The sequence below is a fragment of the Symsagittifera roscoffensis genome, chromosome 1, assembly GCF_963678635.1.
Source record: "Symsagittifera roscoffensis chromosome 1, txSymRosc1.1, whole genome shotgun sequence".
NCBI lineage: Eukaryota > Metazoa > Xenacoelomorpha > Acoela > Convolutidae > Symsagittifera > Symsagittifera roscoffensis.
The window spans coordinates 79484816-79502273 of record NC_087062.1 but is presented as its reverse complement, the minus strand read 5'-3'; the positions used below and the strand labels follow the sequence as shown (position 1 = coordinate 79502273).

At 36.6% G+C, this 17458-nt stretch overlaps 1 long non-coding RNA gene across 1 annotated transcript; it reads left to right on the top strand.

Annotated features, from left to right (window-relative positions):
* Window positions 1-7022: 7022 nt before the first annotated feature.
* On the top strand, window positions 7023-16104 carry LOC134857077 (uncharacterized). Its single transcript, XR_010164874.1, has 4 exons — window positions 7023-7350; window positions 8171-8271; window positions 13780-13921; window positions 15895-16104. It is a non-coding gene; the product is annotated as an uncharacterized LOC134857077 (long non-coding RNA).
* Window positions 16105-17458: the final 1354 nt, after the last annotated feature.

Genomic DNA, 17458 nt, shown 5'->3' with positions numbered 1-17458 from the left:
ATGAGATTTCTGCGGTTTCAATTTGTAGGTTTCAATTTGTATATTCTAGTTTGTGTTCGCAGTTTGTTCATGAGGTTTGAGGTACTTGGCGTAACCCATGGCGGAAGTGAAGTGATTGGCGACGTCTCGTTCTTCTAGGCACATGTTGGTTTACCAAATTTTCCAAATAGTCGTAAAATTCCTCGCACATTCTATTGATGTTTGTGTGACATACTGGTGAGAAAGGCTCACTTAGTATTGATTTCTTGATTTCGTTATAGTCCACGCTACCGAAGCTTCGAAAGTTATCAATAGCGACTTTAACCTCGTGGTGAGGACATTCAATTAGAATGCTGATTGCTTTTTGGTCGGAGCAATTGTAAATTTTTGAGAAATTTTCGTCAGGAGTCGCATGAATGTGACAGTTTTTGAAAAATGTAATGTCTAGGGTGTTTTTGCCACAAGTTGGAAAATCTTTTGCCTGCTCGAACTGATGTTGCTCGATTAGTTCAATTATTGAGTTTTCTTCATTTTCCGTGCTACTATAGTCAATCTAGTTTGCATTTGGAAAATTTACATCTCCGCAAATAATTGTTGCAGTTGATTGATTTGATTTCTCGATTTCCTTTAAAATTTGTGCGAAATTGCCTAGACAATAGCGATATTTGCTGCTCGAAGGTGGATTGTAAAAGCACTAGACAATAATTCGCTTATCGTTTATTTGGATGCTGCAAGTTAAACAACATTCAGGTTGCTTATTTGGCAATAATTTAGATGAAAATGTTTGTTTCACTGCCATTAGTACTCCACCGTGCAAATTTTCATCTTTGGCTGTTTGTCGTTCTGATCTATAAATACTGTATTCATTTAGCATTAATTCAGATGATGCAATGTTTTCATTTAACCAAGTCTCGCAGAGACATATTTTGTCATAGTTTGATGTTGCTATAGCATTTGCAAACTTCATTCGTCGTTCGAGATTTATGAGACTTCTTACATTCATTTGCAGGATGTTGAGAAAGCCTAGTCAAGCATCATCTGCTTGTTCTGCTTCTATCATCTCTTTTTTCCCATCATTGAACAGCTCGAAATTCCTGATTTTGATTTTCTCCTTTGGAACTCCTTCGTCTAGAAGTTCTCTTCGTCTTTTTAAGCATAGGTTTTCCTTCCTCGCATCTTCTTTCGATAATGCTGGCATAAGATAAATTTCCTCATCTCGCAGCTCATCTCTTTTTTCGAAGCTCTTTGCCAGCACCAATCGTGCTTCATGTTCCGTTGACAGAGTTATTAATAAGGTTCTTGACTTGATGCGCTCTTTGCTGAATTTCCCTAGCCTTTTTATTTCTTCAATTTGTGGTTTAACTCCTAACTTTTTTAGTACCTCATGTACTTTTTCGGTTGTGGGGACAAAGTTTTCGCCTTTTGATTTCTCGGGATCTTCTCTGATCCCCTGTATACGGAAGCTCTTATTGATATCATGATGTATTTCTTGTTTTACTTCTTTTACAGCTCCTGGTTGAGCTTTCATATCTTTAACAGGTTTCACACTGAGTACATCTGCATAGCTTTTTTCCAGTTTTTTGCATGTGGTTTTTGTAGCGTTTTCGACTTTTTCATCAACGAATGCCGTCAGCCTTTTTTCCATATTTTCAAGACGTGCTTGTATTCCCTCACTCTCTTTTTCAAATTTTCTCGTTCATTTGCATCATGGTCCTACACTTTATGAAGTTATCTCTTTCGTTATTAGTTACACATGTGTCGCATAGAAGCATTGCGTTTAAACCCAAGTCTTTTATGCCATTGATGGCGGTGTTAGTAAGACAAGTGCAGGTGCACTCAAGATGCATTTGAGCATTGCAAGATACACAACTGAAACATTTGGCCCTGGCATTTATGGGTTTTTTGCACGTTTTGCAATTTTTAGTCAAATTGGTGGATACAGAGAGAAGGAGAAAATGGGATAGAGAAAATTTATTTACAATTTGATCCAAGCCTGGACAATTAAGCCCAGTCCCGTCACGAATTGAAATTTAAACTCACAATTTATTTCTGTTCTCGTTTCCTTCGTGCTCCATTTCAAGTGCGGTTTCTTGATGCAGTTCTCTGTATCCTTCAAGTAGATCTTTGTCCTCTTGTTTAGAATTCGAAATTATGTCTGTTGTAACTTGAACAACTGGTATCGGAAGTTTCTTTAGATCTTCAAGAATATAGGGTGCAACCGTCTCTCTGACAATAGACAAGGCCTTCAATTCGAGGATGCGAGTTAATTAGGGGTTTGATTTCTGATACTAGTTGATTGGCAGTAAGGGGAGTCCTTGGATTGAATGGATGTTTTGAAATCGAATTGTTTATTACGTCGTGCCAGATAATTACAGACTCGTTTCTATTAATTTCGTCTCTCAAGATGTTTCGTACGATTTTAATCGATTGATACGATTTTATTCGATTGATTTTAGTCGATTGATTAGCCTAATTGTTGTGATAAACTTTTTAAATAGATTTCTTTGTTCAAATTTACCGCTTGTGTGTTTTCATATCATATGCGCGCTGGGCTTTCCTCTTCTGGTTATCTTACCAAATCTCGCCGTCCGAGCCGTAGGCGAGTGAAGTTTCCCTGGCGTAACTAGACGCAAGAAGGAGTGAGCTGGTGAATCGACCTCCAAATCTACGTCAGGTTGTACCACTCCTTTCTTTTTTTTTCTCTTTTTTTTTCTCTTTTTTTTCATCGCATTTGCCTCAGAAATTTTAAACCCTAAGTGAAAGTATTCATAAATTACCCCAAAGAGCTTCCTTTCTCGCCCCAGTTGTCTGTGTTTCAGGTTGATGCCGCGATTCCAGGCAAGACGCATCCCTGAGTTCTCACAGATACTAGTTATCGGGACTTGAATGACCAAATATATCAAACCAGCTCTAGTAAAATCAACAATTCACTCCTACCGCGGCGCAACGCTTCATGATCTGTTTGAAACAGTTTTACAATACAGACCAAAGCGCCTAAATACAGTAACAATAGTTGCTGGATACAATGACAACAGGCTGCATCCACAAGAATTAGAACAGCAGTGGAAAAACTTGATTAACCTCTTCACTAACAAGTTTCAGCCCAAGACACTGATCATCCCCAAAACAATTCAGAATTGTAAAAATTCCAAAGCAAACCGCAAAATTTATATTCATAATCATGTGCTGTTTAATTTGATAAACAGATTTGTACACCCCCATACACTTATTGTTTCGCCTAACCTCAACCTAAATCTAACCCCTCAAATGTTCTGCCGTGATGGCATCCATTTCTCGTTCTACGGTAATGATTTCTTTACAAATTTTCTAGCAAATTTAATCTATAAATTCTCTCGCTTACTTGACACCGCCGTCCTTCCTAAAATGGCTACTCAAACACACTGCCTTATTTGTAAAAGCAGCCTGCGAGGCGGAGGTGTTTGACGCTTCACATGCCCAGGCTACATGCATGTAAAATGCAGCGGCCTAGCCCGCAGCAGTGATCACTATGACGATTTCAGTTGTCATTGCTGCACCTCCCAATTTCATTCAGCTAACGACAAGCATGAATGCAATCCCCCAACCCTAGCTACAACATCGCCCCCCCAAATGCACCCTCACCCTTCACCTGCCCCACACTCACAAAACTCAGGAGAATCTTCCACTATAGAACCCAAAACAATACAAGACCCATGGTCAAACCCCTGTCCAGAACTCATAGAAACCACTAGGAAAATATACACCGAAGTGGTCCACTGGAAACCGGTCTTTATGATCTTGTCAAAAAATAAACGTGATATAACTTCATTGAAACCCCAAATAGAACTTTGAACAGCCTAATAGAAAACAACGAAAATACCATCGCAATGCACGCAGCAATGATTTTTCCACACTTATTACTGTGCAAAAAAAAGTCCGAAATTGACAATAGCAAAGCGACTTAAGCAATGGCAAGATGGAGACCTGGATGGACTATATAACGAAGGAAAGGCGCTGCAAATGCGCTTGTTGAAAGGAAGTAGAAGAAAAACTGAAACTGAAGCGCAACAGTTCAACAAACTAATGAATACTGGAAAAATATCAAGCGCTATTGCAAAACTAACAGACACATCTAAAGGCGTTCTTTCGCTCGACGAGATTGTCAAAGGTAAGACAGTTGAACAGACTCTCGTAGAGAAACACCCACCATCTGAACCAATTAATGAGAACTATATTACACCAGTCTCAAACAAAACAATTCCTTTCCTTCCATCGATATTTGATCAGATAAACGATCAACATATCAAGAAGGCAGCCATGAGAACTCACGGATCGCATGGACCATCTGGCCTCGATGCGAATGAATGGAGACGTATTCTAACACACTTCGGGCAACAATCAGTTGAAATTTCGAAATCAATTGCTAAAATTGCCAAAAAATTGGCCACAGAAGAACTAAATCCAGAACTAATGGAACCATATAACACATGCAGATTAATACCCTTAGATAAGAATCCAGGGGTAAGACCCATAGGCATAGGAGAATTTATGCGTAGGATAATGGGGCGAACAATAAATAAATGCTTAAAAAACGCTCGGTTCAAACTACCAACTCTGCCTAGGACAAAAATGTGGCATTGAATATGCGATCCACACGCTAAGAGATCAATACAGCAAAACTTCCGCCGATGCTGTTTTACTGATAGATGCCGAAAACGCTTTCAACTCGCTGAACCGAAAGCTGGCATTAAAAAACATCGAAAATACCTGCCCTTCCCTTTTAACAGCGATTAAGAACTCCTACTCCAATCCATCTAAACTATTCGTTAACAAAAAAAAACAATCTACTCTCAAGAAGGGACAACCCAGGGGGATCCACTAGCAATGGCCATGTACGTTCTAGCCATAATACCCCTCATAAAACTTTTATCAGTAGACGATATAACCCAGAAATGGTACGCAGACGACGGAAACGCAGTCGGTAAATTAAGCAATCTACGAACCGTCCTCGACAAAATTGTATCACTGGGTAAATTTTTTGGCTACCACGTGAAAGCATCCAAATGCCAACTAATTGTCAAAGATGAAAAAATCGGTGAAGCTCAGAAAATCTTGGCAAATACAGGAATCACTATAAAAGCAGGAGCCCGAGTGCTTGGTTCAGTTATAGGAACAGAATCTGAATGTAAAAAGTTCCTCGAATTTCAAAAGAATGTGCAATTCAAAATTTTGAATAAACTAACGAAAATTGCTAAAACCTCCCCTCAAAACATTTATGCCTGCTATACTAAAGGAGTTCAAGAAAAGCTTTCATTTCTTGCCAGGACAACGCCTAACACCATGGAAAACTTAGAAATTTGTGAAAATATTATCAAAGAACAATTATTACCTAACCTAGTCGGTAAAAACACTTTAAACCCCCAGTTCCGTGAGATATCTTCCTTACCCCGTAAATTGGGCGGACTTAACATCAAGCTGCCATCCGATCATGAAAGCTACCTAGAATGGTCTAAGGAAACATTACTGGTACTGGAATCTCAAGATCCTATTACAGCAGTAACACAGCAAGAAAAAATATGTTCAAAAATCAAAAAATTGAAAACTGATAGAACAAATCAAAAAAAAGCAAACCTCATTAACTCCTTAAATGAAACAGATAAATACGCAATCGACCTGGCCTCTGAAAAGGGAGCCTCTAACTGGCTCAATGCTCTACCACTGAGCAGATACAACTTCAACCTGAATAAATCAGAGTTCAGAGATGGTATTTGCTTAAGATACGGATGGGAACCAACCAAAACCCCACTCACATGTGCATGTGGTGGTGATTTTAACTTGACACATGCGCTTCACTGTGCAAAGGGTGGTTACACACACATAAGACACAATGAAATCAGAGACACATTCGCCAACCTCATGAACGAGGTTTGCCATGACGTCGAGATTGAGCCGAAACTTCAGCCGTTGCAAGGCGAAAGCTTTGTCAACAATTCAACTACAACTGAAGATGAGGCACGACTTGACATTAAGGAAACGGACTCTGGGGTTCACGATTCAGCCGCGCTTTCTTTGATGTGAAAATTTTCAACCCCCATGCCAAAACATCGCGAAAACTGCATAAGGATGCATACAAATACCACGAAACGCTGAAGAACTCCAAATATCAGCAAAGAATTTTAAACGTAGAGCAGAGTAGCTTCTGCCCGCTAATTTTTGGATGCACCAGTGGCGCTGCTCCAACAGCCACGCGGACGATGCAGCAATTGGCCGAAAAACTAAGTGAAAGAAGACAAGAAAGCTATCCAGAATCTAAAAACTACATAAGAACCAAAATAAGCTTCGCGCTCCTGAGGAGCTCTATACTTTGTATAAGGGGGTGCAGATCGCTACGCAAAGTTCAATTTATCGACAACTCCATAAGCGCTATTGTAGAGGAAGGACGGCTAAGATAAATTAACATTATGACGATGCATTTTATGCTGATTTATGACTTCATTGCTGATATATATGCATTTTTATGTCGCTGGTATGGCCCTATCCAGCTTGTGCACTTACCGTAACTAAACGGAAGGGACACTTTGAAATTTAGTGTTTTTATAAAAAAAATTTTATTCGATTTCGATTTGGGATGAAACGTTACTCCCTTGTAATGGATGACGTCTTCTTGCAGTTCCTCGTTTCCTCCTACTGATGCCCAATCTTCAAGTGCCAGATGCAATGAGCTCGCTCCAATAATCACAACCATGAAAAAGGGGTCACCACGGCTACCCCGCAAATCATTTAACCTGAAACTATTTAATAAAACAATAGTGAATATTTAGTGAATAGTGAATATTTAATATAAACAATAGTGATTACAATTTTCAATCTGAAAAGTTTCTGGCTGAACATATTTTGCAAGATTTTTGAAATGAATAATTTATACACAAATTAGTTTTAAAATTATAACATGCGAAATGCATGCGGGACCTGTCTATCATAGTTGCTTTTTCGAGGGACCACTCTATCATAGTAGTACCTTGATCCTTTTTTCCAAATTTATTTTTAAGTTAATTCTCTCTCATTTTCTAATCGCAATTCAACAGAACGAAATTTCCACTGTGCCGCTTAATTTCAGTCAATTTATGTCTCGCGTATATGGCGATCCAAAGCTAATCCAGAAACGTTTTTTACCTCAAATTTTTTGCCAGCTTCACGAAGTAGATTCTCTGTACCCTCAAATAATGGTTGATAGCACGTTAGCTGAACTTACGAGTTTTACTTTGTGGAATGAACATATTCACGACGATTTGGATTCGCATGCAAGATGTTTTAGTGCGGAGCTGTTCCTTTCACTAAGCTTCTCAGGGGTTCTATCGATGGATAATCTTGATAACGAACTTAACACACCAGGTATTGAAATTTGAAGCGTTTGGTTGTGTGAAATAAATTGGTTTTAGATTTTTTATCAGGCTTGGGTTAATTTATTTTTTTTTGCATTGAGCTACTGTCCTTCATCGATATTGAAAATAAGATACCCCAAGTTGTTGTTCCCGGTTATAGAGCCATCATAGGCACAACATGAATATCTGAAGTTTGCTGAAACGCATGTTTGAGATTAACTGACAGTTATCTTTGCAAATAGGTTGCAGATCTACTAAAAGAAGACGGAAAAAGGAGAACCCACCGTTTTTCAAAATTGTCGTATTGATATTGCTTGCTCAGCTTGCCCTCAAAATGTTCAAAAGTGAAAGTTATGCTCTAAAGAGTCTAGTTACTATAATCAAAAGACTTAGCGATGATTCGGAAAAAGTTGATGAAGATTATCTCAAGAAGCGAGAATACAGTTTAGTCAAGATGATTTATAAATGGGTAAAGTGAAGTAATTTCCGGTCCTTTTTTTTTAATGGTATTTATTGGTGTCCTAAATATGTATTATTCTGAAAGTTAGTTCTGTATAAATTATGCGTTTCACTCAAACCATGCGAAATGTAATTATTTTGAAATTTTTCATTCAACTTGATGGGCTACGCATTTTTTTTAAACCGACGTTTTAATTACGTTTCGATTAGTAAATTTCTTATTTAGGTTATATGACATTCTCTTCAAAGTTATCTTGTACAAAAATGCGTATTTTCTCCCCTTAAATCGAGTATTTATGGGGCGAGGGATGGTGCAGTTGATCCTAAATCTGTATTAGAGAACAAAGATAACAATCAATGAATGTTTACAGCTCGACCGCCCTTGCAGCTTGGACTTCGCTGAATTGTATCTTCTGGCAATACTGAAGAAGTACAAAATTGCTACGAAGACAAACTATGCGACGTATTTCAGGCAAGTAATAATTGCATTTGGCCCTTAAATTATCGTTAAATATAGTAATCATTTTAAAACAACAGAACAGATGCTATTAGATACTGAAGAATCTTCGATGCTCTTTTTGTTATTCAAGACTCTTTGTTCATATGTCTTGAATTATCTTTGTTTACTTGTCAATTGTTATATCATCCAAAAATTGTATCTTTACACTCCAATAACTTATTAATTATGATTGGAATTTACCGCATTTTTCAGTAAATCACGTGAAAGATTATTCACATCATGAATAAGTGTGATGCAGCAAAATTTAAACTGTGTGAAGCTAGTGTAAAGATTGCATGAATAATTAACACAAGGGCGTAAAGATTTTTTGCTATTTTATGTCGAATGTTATCTTTTTCAGTGAGTCGTGAAATTTTCCTTTTAACAGAGCCAAGAATGTTCTATACGAGATAACTTTTTCCAAATCTCAAATTTCCGTATGTAGTATCGGAGGGCAATTTTCAGGATTTTAAAAGCAAATCTTATATCCGCGTAATTAACGTGCGTCACGCTGCCCGTATTTTTTGGTCCGACCAACCACTTCACGAAGGAATTATGGCTTAGTGTTTTTTTTTCGACGAATTTCGATTACCTGAACGTAAGCTTGTAAACAATTAATTGTAGTTAAATATGAAGCCAAACCCTATTGGTTGTGATTCGGATTTCCAAAATATTTCAAAAAATTAGTCGGACTGTCAAGAAAAACTGGTCGGCATTTTTGGCTGTTCCAACTGATTTAGAGCAACATTGGCCTGAAAATTAGTTTTCAGACTAATTTTGATTTTCAGGCCGATTTCCCTTTTGTCATTTTATGACCGGGTTTTTTTTATAGCGCCTCCTCTCATCTCCCCATCTCACCCCCTCCAAATTCAAAAAATACATTTATTTTTGCAAAGATAACTATGGTTCAGAAAATTTCGTGCCACTTGCACAGCAACCAGCTATTCTTGTTTACTCTTACGATTAGCAAGCGTTATCAAATCGGAATGTATACTTTTATCGGGCTAGCAACTAGTTGAAGAAAATTGGTTGAATCACTCGACATGCTCAATGCTCTTTGTTAACGGGCTAAAAACAGCAACAAGAACAATTACAAAAGGGGCCCTTCCGTTTAGTTACGGTAAGTGCACAAGCTGGATAGGGCCATACCAGCGATATAAAAATGCATATATATCAGCAATGAAGTCATAAATCAGCATTAAATGCATCGTCGTAATGTTAATTTATCTTAGCCGTCCTTCCTCTACAATAGCGCTTATGGAGTTGTCGATAAATTGAACTTTGCGTAGCGATCTGCACCCCCTTATACAAAGTATAGAGCTCCTCAGGAGCGCGAAGCTTATTTTAGTTCTTATGTAGTTTATAGATTCTGGGTAGCTTTCTTGTCTTTTTTCACTTAGTTTTTCGGCCAATCGCTGCATCGTCCGTGTGGCTATTGGAGCAGCGCCACCGGTGCATCCAAAAATTAGCGGACAGAAGCTACTCTGCTCTACGTTTAAAATTCTTTGCTGATATTTGGAGTTCTTCAGCGTTTCGTGGTATTTGTATGCATCCTTATGCAGTTTTCGCGATGTTTTGGCGTGGGGGTTGAAAATTTTCACATCAAAGAAAGCGCGGCTAAATCGTGAACCCCAGAGTCCGTTTGCCTTAATGTCAAGTCGTGCCTCATCTTCAGTTGTAGTTGAATTGTTGACAAAGCTTTCGCCTTGCAACGGCTGAAGTTTCGGCTCAATCTCGACGTCATGGCAAACCTCGTTCATGAGGTTGGCGAATGTGTCTCTAATTTCATTGTGTCTTATGTGTGTGTAACCACCCTTTGCACAGTGAAGCGCATGTGTCAAGTTAAAATCAGCACCACATGCACATGTGAGTGGGGTTTTGGTTGGTTCCCATCCGTATCTTAAGTAAATACCATCTCTGAACTCTGATTTATTCAGGTTGAAGTTGTATCTGCTCAGTGGTACAGCATTGAGCCAGTTAGAGGCTCCCTTTTCAGAGGCCAGGTCGATTGCGTATTTATCTGTTTCATTTAAGGAGTTAATGAGGTTTGTTTTTTTTTCGATTCGTTCTATCAGTTTTCAATTTTTTGATTTTCGTACATATTTTTTCTTGCTGTGTTACTGCTGTAATAGGGTCTTGAGATTCCAGTACTATTGATGTTTCCCTAGACCATTCTAGGTAGCTTTCATGATCGGATGGCAGCTTGATGTTAAGTCCGCCCATTTTAAGGGGTAAGGAAGATATCTCACGGAACTGGGGGTTTAAAGTGTCTTTACCGACTAGGTTAGGTAATAATTGTTCTTTGATAATATTTTCACATATTTCTAAGTTTTCCATAGTGTTAGGCGTTGTCCTGGCAAGAAATGAAAGCTTTTCTTGAACTCCCTTAATATAGCAGGCATAAACGTTTTTCGAGGGGAGGTTTTAGCGATTTTCGTTAGTTTTTTCAAAATTTTGATTTGCTCATTCTGTTGAAATTCGAGGAACTTTTTACATCAGATTCTGTTCCTATAACAACCAAGCACTCGGGCTCCTGCCTTTGTAGTGATTCCTGCGTTTGCGAAGATTTTCTGAGCTTCACCGAGTTTTTCATCCTTGACAATGAGTTGGCATTTGGATGCTTTCACGTGGTAGCCGAAAAATTTACCCAGTGATACAATTTTATCGAGGACGGAACAATGCTGTTGTTGGCAACGCAAATGGGGCAACAAGAACAATGCTGTTTATTGACATGCTCTCCAGATGACATGCTCAATTTCTTGAAAATTCAAATTTAACTTTTGGGTGGGTACTAGCTACTATAGGGTATTTTCAGGGGGACTTCAAATTTTTAAAAGTGTTTTTACGAAATCAGTTTTTTTTTCGGTTCAACTGGTGTCTGTTCAAAGATTGTCTGCCTTGTTTCCACTTCGTAAGTTTTGTTCAGTTGCTAATTTGAATTTCAAATGTCTTGCTTGGCATGTTTGTCTAGAATTCCTGTTTGATAAAAAAAGATATTATGAAAGTGTATGTGTTTGAGTTTTGTCATTGTAATTTTTTGAAAGGATTTGGAAAATTTTTTGGAGAACTTTTTGCAAAAAGTATAGTTTCAAAAATCCTTCTACCGATTTTCAAAAAAGTTGTCTTTATAGAAAGACCGCCTACTGCGTTATGTGCCTGCATACTCCCCTGGTCTCTTTCTGCTTTACCCTTTTGTCCACAGCCTTCGAAAAAGTCCGTGGGCGGAATATTTGACCGATGCTTTTAATTTTTTTTCATTTTCTTAAACTAACTTAACAAAACTGAGATTTTGATTTAAATGAATAGAACGGATTTAGAGAGCTCCACATCATAAGCGGTTATGCTCAAACGTTTTTACAGATAAAAATACGGCCCTCGTAATAGTCAAATTTTTGATTTTTCTGACAGTTTTTATCTTTTAAATTTTCTCGGAAACTTACCACTCAAATCTGAGTTTATGGCTTCAATGGAGATAATGGATAATGGGAAAAGGTTATCGTCATCGCAAAATCACTTTTCTGATTTGTTAAGCGTTTTTTTTCTATATTTCAAGAAATTTAAATACCCTCTCGTATCTATGATTTTAGGTTCAGTTTAAAAAAATGGGGCATAGGAAGCTCCTTTGCATACTCGACTCGGCTTTTGTATGAGAAATTTTATGTCTTCTAAAAAATTCCAAAATCTCAAAAATTTTCTTTCTCACTTTAGAGAAACAACCAAGGGTTTGTGCAAAGTCCAATTTTTGAAATGATGCATTTCGTCCCGCATCAGATCAACGAATTCAAAAAATGTCAAACACGTTCCTCTAATTTAAGCTGAGCCCTATATGTCCTTCATCAAGACATATGAAAATTTTGGTTCACCTAATTTTTTCAACATTTTTCATTTTTTTTCGACTTGTTTTTTTTTAAATAATTGTGTTGTACTGCTAGTGGCGCGAAGCTACGCTTCGTCTCTGTGTACTACTATGTTATTATTATCACGGTTTTTTCAAGGCTACTCTATACGGTGGCGAAGACAGTTATTCTTAACCTGGAGGCCTGTGTTCAAGCTGTAAGAGGTGTAACTGGGTTCTAGGATTTTTTCAAAGATTGGTAGTTTTGTTCATAGGTGTGACCTCGTGAAGTCTGCGTTGCGTCTTTGTGAACAGTGGGCAGATTTATGTAGTTTAATGTCCCAATTATTTCAAAATGCTAGATTTGCAGTTTTGTCCTCTTTCACGAAAGAACATGATCATTGAAAAATTGGTTAAACTAATTTCGGTTTAAGTGGGTCGGCCTAATTGAGTCTAATCTAATAGAAAAGAGTTTTGTCAATGTGCGGTTAGCAAGCGTTATCTAACTGTAATATACACTTTTTTCGGGTTAACAACTTGTTTAACAGAATCACTTGTATCTTGGTTTATTGAATTCAAACTTCTATGCGTTCCCGGCCAACTTGGCCTGGTGGCAACGAATATGCCTGGAACGGAAAAGGTCTTGGGTTCGGCTCTGACCAGGACTTGATTTTTTTTCAAATGGGATATATTCTGTTTCAAATAAAATTGTCGGCCAATTATTTGTCTGCTTATCTGTGTCGGCTTAGTTGTCACGTCTTGAAAACGCATTTTTTTGCTGCGCGCATTTTTTTTGATGTTGCGTTTAGGTTTGATTTACACCTAAAGGTTGTACTTTTAGTTGACTTGACTTCGTAATCCCTTCTTTGTTTTTGTTGCGCAGCTTCAAAAAAAATTCCTCGGCCCAAATTATTTCAGCCTGTTTTGTATCGGCTCAATGCCCTACTGGCTATGCCCACTTCGTTTAAGAAAAAAATAATGGCTTTCAAACAAATTGAACCTATTACCTGTGACCGTTTTTTGCAAGCTTCACGCAAAAGTTACCGTGCCAATGATCTGAGATGAAAAATTCAACTGAAAGAGCCGGTTGCGACAATGGTTCCTGCAGAAGCGGCGGCCCCTTAATTTTTTGTACGAGACATGTTATCTCCTTGGGAAAATTGATATCTTAAATTGTTTGACTTTTCTGTGTCGAGAAAAGCCGGTTTTAAATTCTTGTAATTTAGTCTAATTTCCAGCGAATACAGAGAGCTAGTAGTGCTTTTCTCGCTCAAAATTAGACAATAATTTTTGTTCAAGTTGCGAAAAAAAATTATTTTTTCTTCGGGAAAACTAGTTTTGCAAGCTTCATTTATGCTTCCTTGGCAATGAAAAATTTCTGATTTTTTTCACCTGTGTTATATTCATTTATCAAAGAAAACTGCGTCGATTGTGTCCAATATAATAAAATTCTAAGCGTTCTTATATATGTCTCATTGTTCCTCGTATATAAGTGACACTAATTTGGAAAAAAAAACTTTTGTATTTAGTTTTTTAAATGTGGTCGGAACATTCTTTGCTACTTGCACTGTAACCGGTAACCTGTAGCAATTGATTAGAATAGTCTATATAGTCTATAGGTGAGTTTCATTTACTTCGTTGTTTAGATATTTGGAACAGCTGTGTGATTTGTACATGAGCAACTTGGAGACACTGGCAAGTGAAAGTAAAAGGAACCAAAAGCGACTAGGATGCGTTCTTTTGAAACCATCGCTGGTTGGGGCAGTGTTGACTCTTCTAGTTCTGAGAGTAAGCGTTATAGTCACCTAAATTGTCCCTGGGGACATTTCACGATCGTTAGAGCAACAACTGCAATTTTTCTCCATAAAGGGATTTGGTACCGATAGCTGTTATTTTGAGGTGAGACGTGCCAAAAAACTCATTATTGTTTGCTGAAAACCTCGCATAAGGTGCACTTTTGTCAGATTTTTTTCCGAAAGCGTGCATGTGACGCAGAAATGCTTCAAAACTCATCTCGCGACCTCGTCAATATATTGACTGTTTTTCTGTTGAGTTTTTAAGTAAAGAACAAAATTTTGTCCATTTAAATAGGTCTTGATGATTTTTTGTTTGATTGTTTGTTTGGTTTTTAGAAAAAAGTCTTAAAATTTGTTCACGTTATGTTTTGGTTTTTCGCGGTTTTTTAAGTCCACCTAATTTCGTTTGTGAAGGCAATCTCAATAGTTGACTTTAATTTTCTGAATTCTCGGCGGAATAAAACATTACCTATTGATCCTGTTTTGTCTAAATGGGAAAACGCAATGAAACAAGTTCCAGTCATAGGGTATTTGAAATTCAATGAGCTTCATCGAGATTTAATTGTTCTTCTAATTTCGATATTTGAAAAATATTCATAACTTCTGAATAAATTTTTTTTTGGTTCCATTTATGTTTTAAACGGTCTGTTGGCTATGCTTATGTAATGAATTCGAGTTTCGAAGAAAGTAACGTAGTCTTAGTGCTCGGATGTTTTTTTTTCGTCAGAATAATTTCATTTTTCCAACTAATCATTTTCGTCGTGAATTTTTAAAAATCATCCGAAAAGTTCTGATGTATCAAGCTCAAATTCACCTGCGTTGGCCAATTTGGGATAATTTAAACGCCATATAATGCGCAAGCGACTATTTATTTTCGCCGAGAAATTGTTTCTGCATTAATTTTGTTAACTTAATGCCGTTTAATAAATCTTTCGGACTTTGCTTAGTGTTGGGAAGATTTCCAAAAAAAATTAAGAAAAAAGTATTTAAAAATTGTCATTTTTTGTGAAAGTTTTTTGTTGATTTTTTTTTAAAACATAGACGTTAAGTGGCAGTATAATTTTTCAAGGCCTACATCATATGAGCAGTGTTTTGGCTTACTTTTGGATGCGTTTTTTATTTCATTCTCATTGAATTAGTTTTATGTTAGATTTGAAATAAGTTCTCTTAAGTTAACTTTTGGCTTTTTGGTTTTAAACTTCTTTTGAATTTCAATACGAATTTTTTTGCTAAACTCGCCAATGACGAAAGTACAAATTGCGTGAAAGTACCAAAAACGGGATTGAGTTGTAGGTTTGAAAGTGAATTGTAATTTGTAAGAGTCGATGAGCGTAGTTCAATTTCTTTTGTAAGTGCTGATTATTTTTTTAAAGAAAAGTTTTATAATTTGTTCTGGGTCAGTCACTTTTTCGCTTTATGATTTTTTGTTCCTAAGTTCTTGTTCTTTTTACGCGTTAAAAAGAAGGCTAACTCCACTATCGAACAGCAAAAGTGTAGAGGCCACAAAAAACATGATCAACTTCTTGTGTCAAAAGTATAATTTAATTTTCAGATTTCCCAGCGGAATATAAAATTTACCTATTTCCTATCAGAAAGGTGTCAATCACAAAATTATTTTAGAAATTCAAAGAGCTTCATGGTCATCTGTTTTTTTAATTTCTAAAGTTTCGTATTTTTTCAAAAAACAAGTCAGTTTTTTACTGTTTAATTGCATTCATTAACTATTCTCCAACTGTCTGTTGGCTGTTTAGATAGCCCAGCAGATAGTTGTTCATCTTTTAAGAGCACCAAGTTGATATGTATATTTTTTCAAAGATCAAAAGTTTTTTGGTTTCCTTGAATGGATTTTTCTAACTTTATGTGGATTCTGTCTTTACTTCAAAAAACAGATTCGGTTTTCTCCACTGGATTATGTCAAAAATATGTTAAACATAAAGCTTTTCATTTATTGAACATATGTTTTAGGAATTCTTCATGGACACATCAATAGACATGGACGAGATGTACAGATGTCTAAAAGAGGTGTCTGATTGCTCTTTAACAGAAATAGCTAAACTTGCCAAACATTTCATCAATACTTGTTTTGTTGACATTGAAAGTGATGATGGTTCGAGTTAATGGTTTACAGAATTAATTTTTTTTACTTGAACTCAGAAATTATATATTTGGAATTTAGTGTTTTCAGCTATGAAAAAATTGAGGTAAAGGTTAGATTTTTCTAGCGTTGCGAACTAAGACACTTATTTGAGATACTTGGTTTGCTTATCTACCTTAGCAAGTTTCTTGTAATCGGGATCTAGACTTTTTCCTGTAAACAACATTTCTTACGCAACACTAAGATATTGTGAAGTTGCATTGTTTTCAGCACTAGCAACTTCGAGATTTTTGTCCAATTGGTCTAGAGGTAATGTCAGCAACTTTCATCGTAGATGCAAGTGTTTTTGGTTTACTTTTGTATTATGTAAATTTAATACCCCTTCGTTGTTTATTTTCCTTGTTTTCTTATTTTTACCTAAAAGCTTTGTTCGGCCTAAATAGTTTCGGCTTACTATTGGCTTAGTTACCCTACTTTATTGCTATTAAAAAGCAAGAAATGATAGTTGTTTTTTGAAAATTTCAGGTTGTTTTTGTTGTAAGAACGAAATTTGCTCTAACTTCTTACATCTTTTTTTTCCGGCTCAATGGCTTCTACCCACCTGATGTCTGCTTAGGTGTTGTTCGGTAAATAGTAGAAGCCTATTTATTATTGGGTGTGTTAGACAGTTTTTTCCAAAAAATCGGTTTTGTTTTTTCCGTCTCAATTTCTATTCGCTAGCTATCAATGCTTCTCTTGCGTTTTATCACAAATGATGGGAAGCTCCGCAAGTTATTGCAAATTAATTGGTGTTCTTAGCTTGATCGAACAGAGACTGTTTCTATAGGAAAAATTGATATGGAAGTTTTATAAGCAGTCCTTGAGTTTTATGTAAATTTTGTTTTTCCAGAACTAACCGGAATAAAATAAAAAGTGATTGTCAGTTTAATAGTTTCGAAAACGGACTTAAATTTTCTGAATTCTTGACGGATTAAAAAGTTAAGTAATGATCCAGTTTTTTATACGTTGGATATTTTTTTTAAATGCCGCTCATGTACAGTTTTAGAAATTCAAAAAGCTGTAATTTGATATATTTTCGTTCTTTGAATCTTTCAATCTACTGTTTTGGCGTTTTTGCCCAGCATATGATGTTATATTTATCGTTTTCTCTGCAACTATTGAAAATACAAGTTGAAATGTTGACAACTTCAGCCAGTCAATTATAATTTATTACGGCTCTTCTTGTTTTTGAAACGTTGCCATACACAGCATGAGGACCCCAAGTTGTTCTGTAGAAAGCCAGTGATATTTTACTGTTTCGCTAAGCAGAGATTCTCGGTTTAGCGCAAAAAGATAAAAACAAACATTTTACTTGACCGGGTTGACCTAACTTTTCTTTTTAAGTGCTGTTCAAATTTATTTTCTGAAGGGCTTATCGGGCTCAGCAAAAAATCG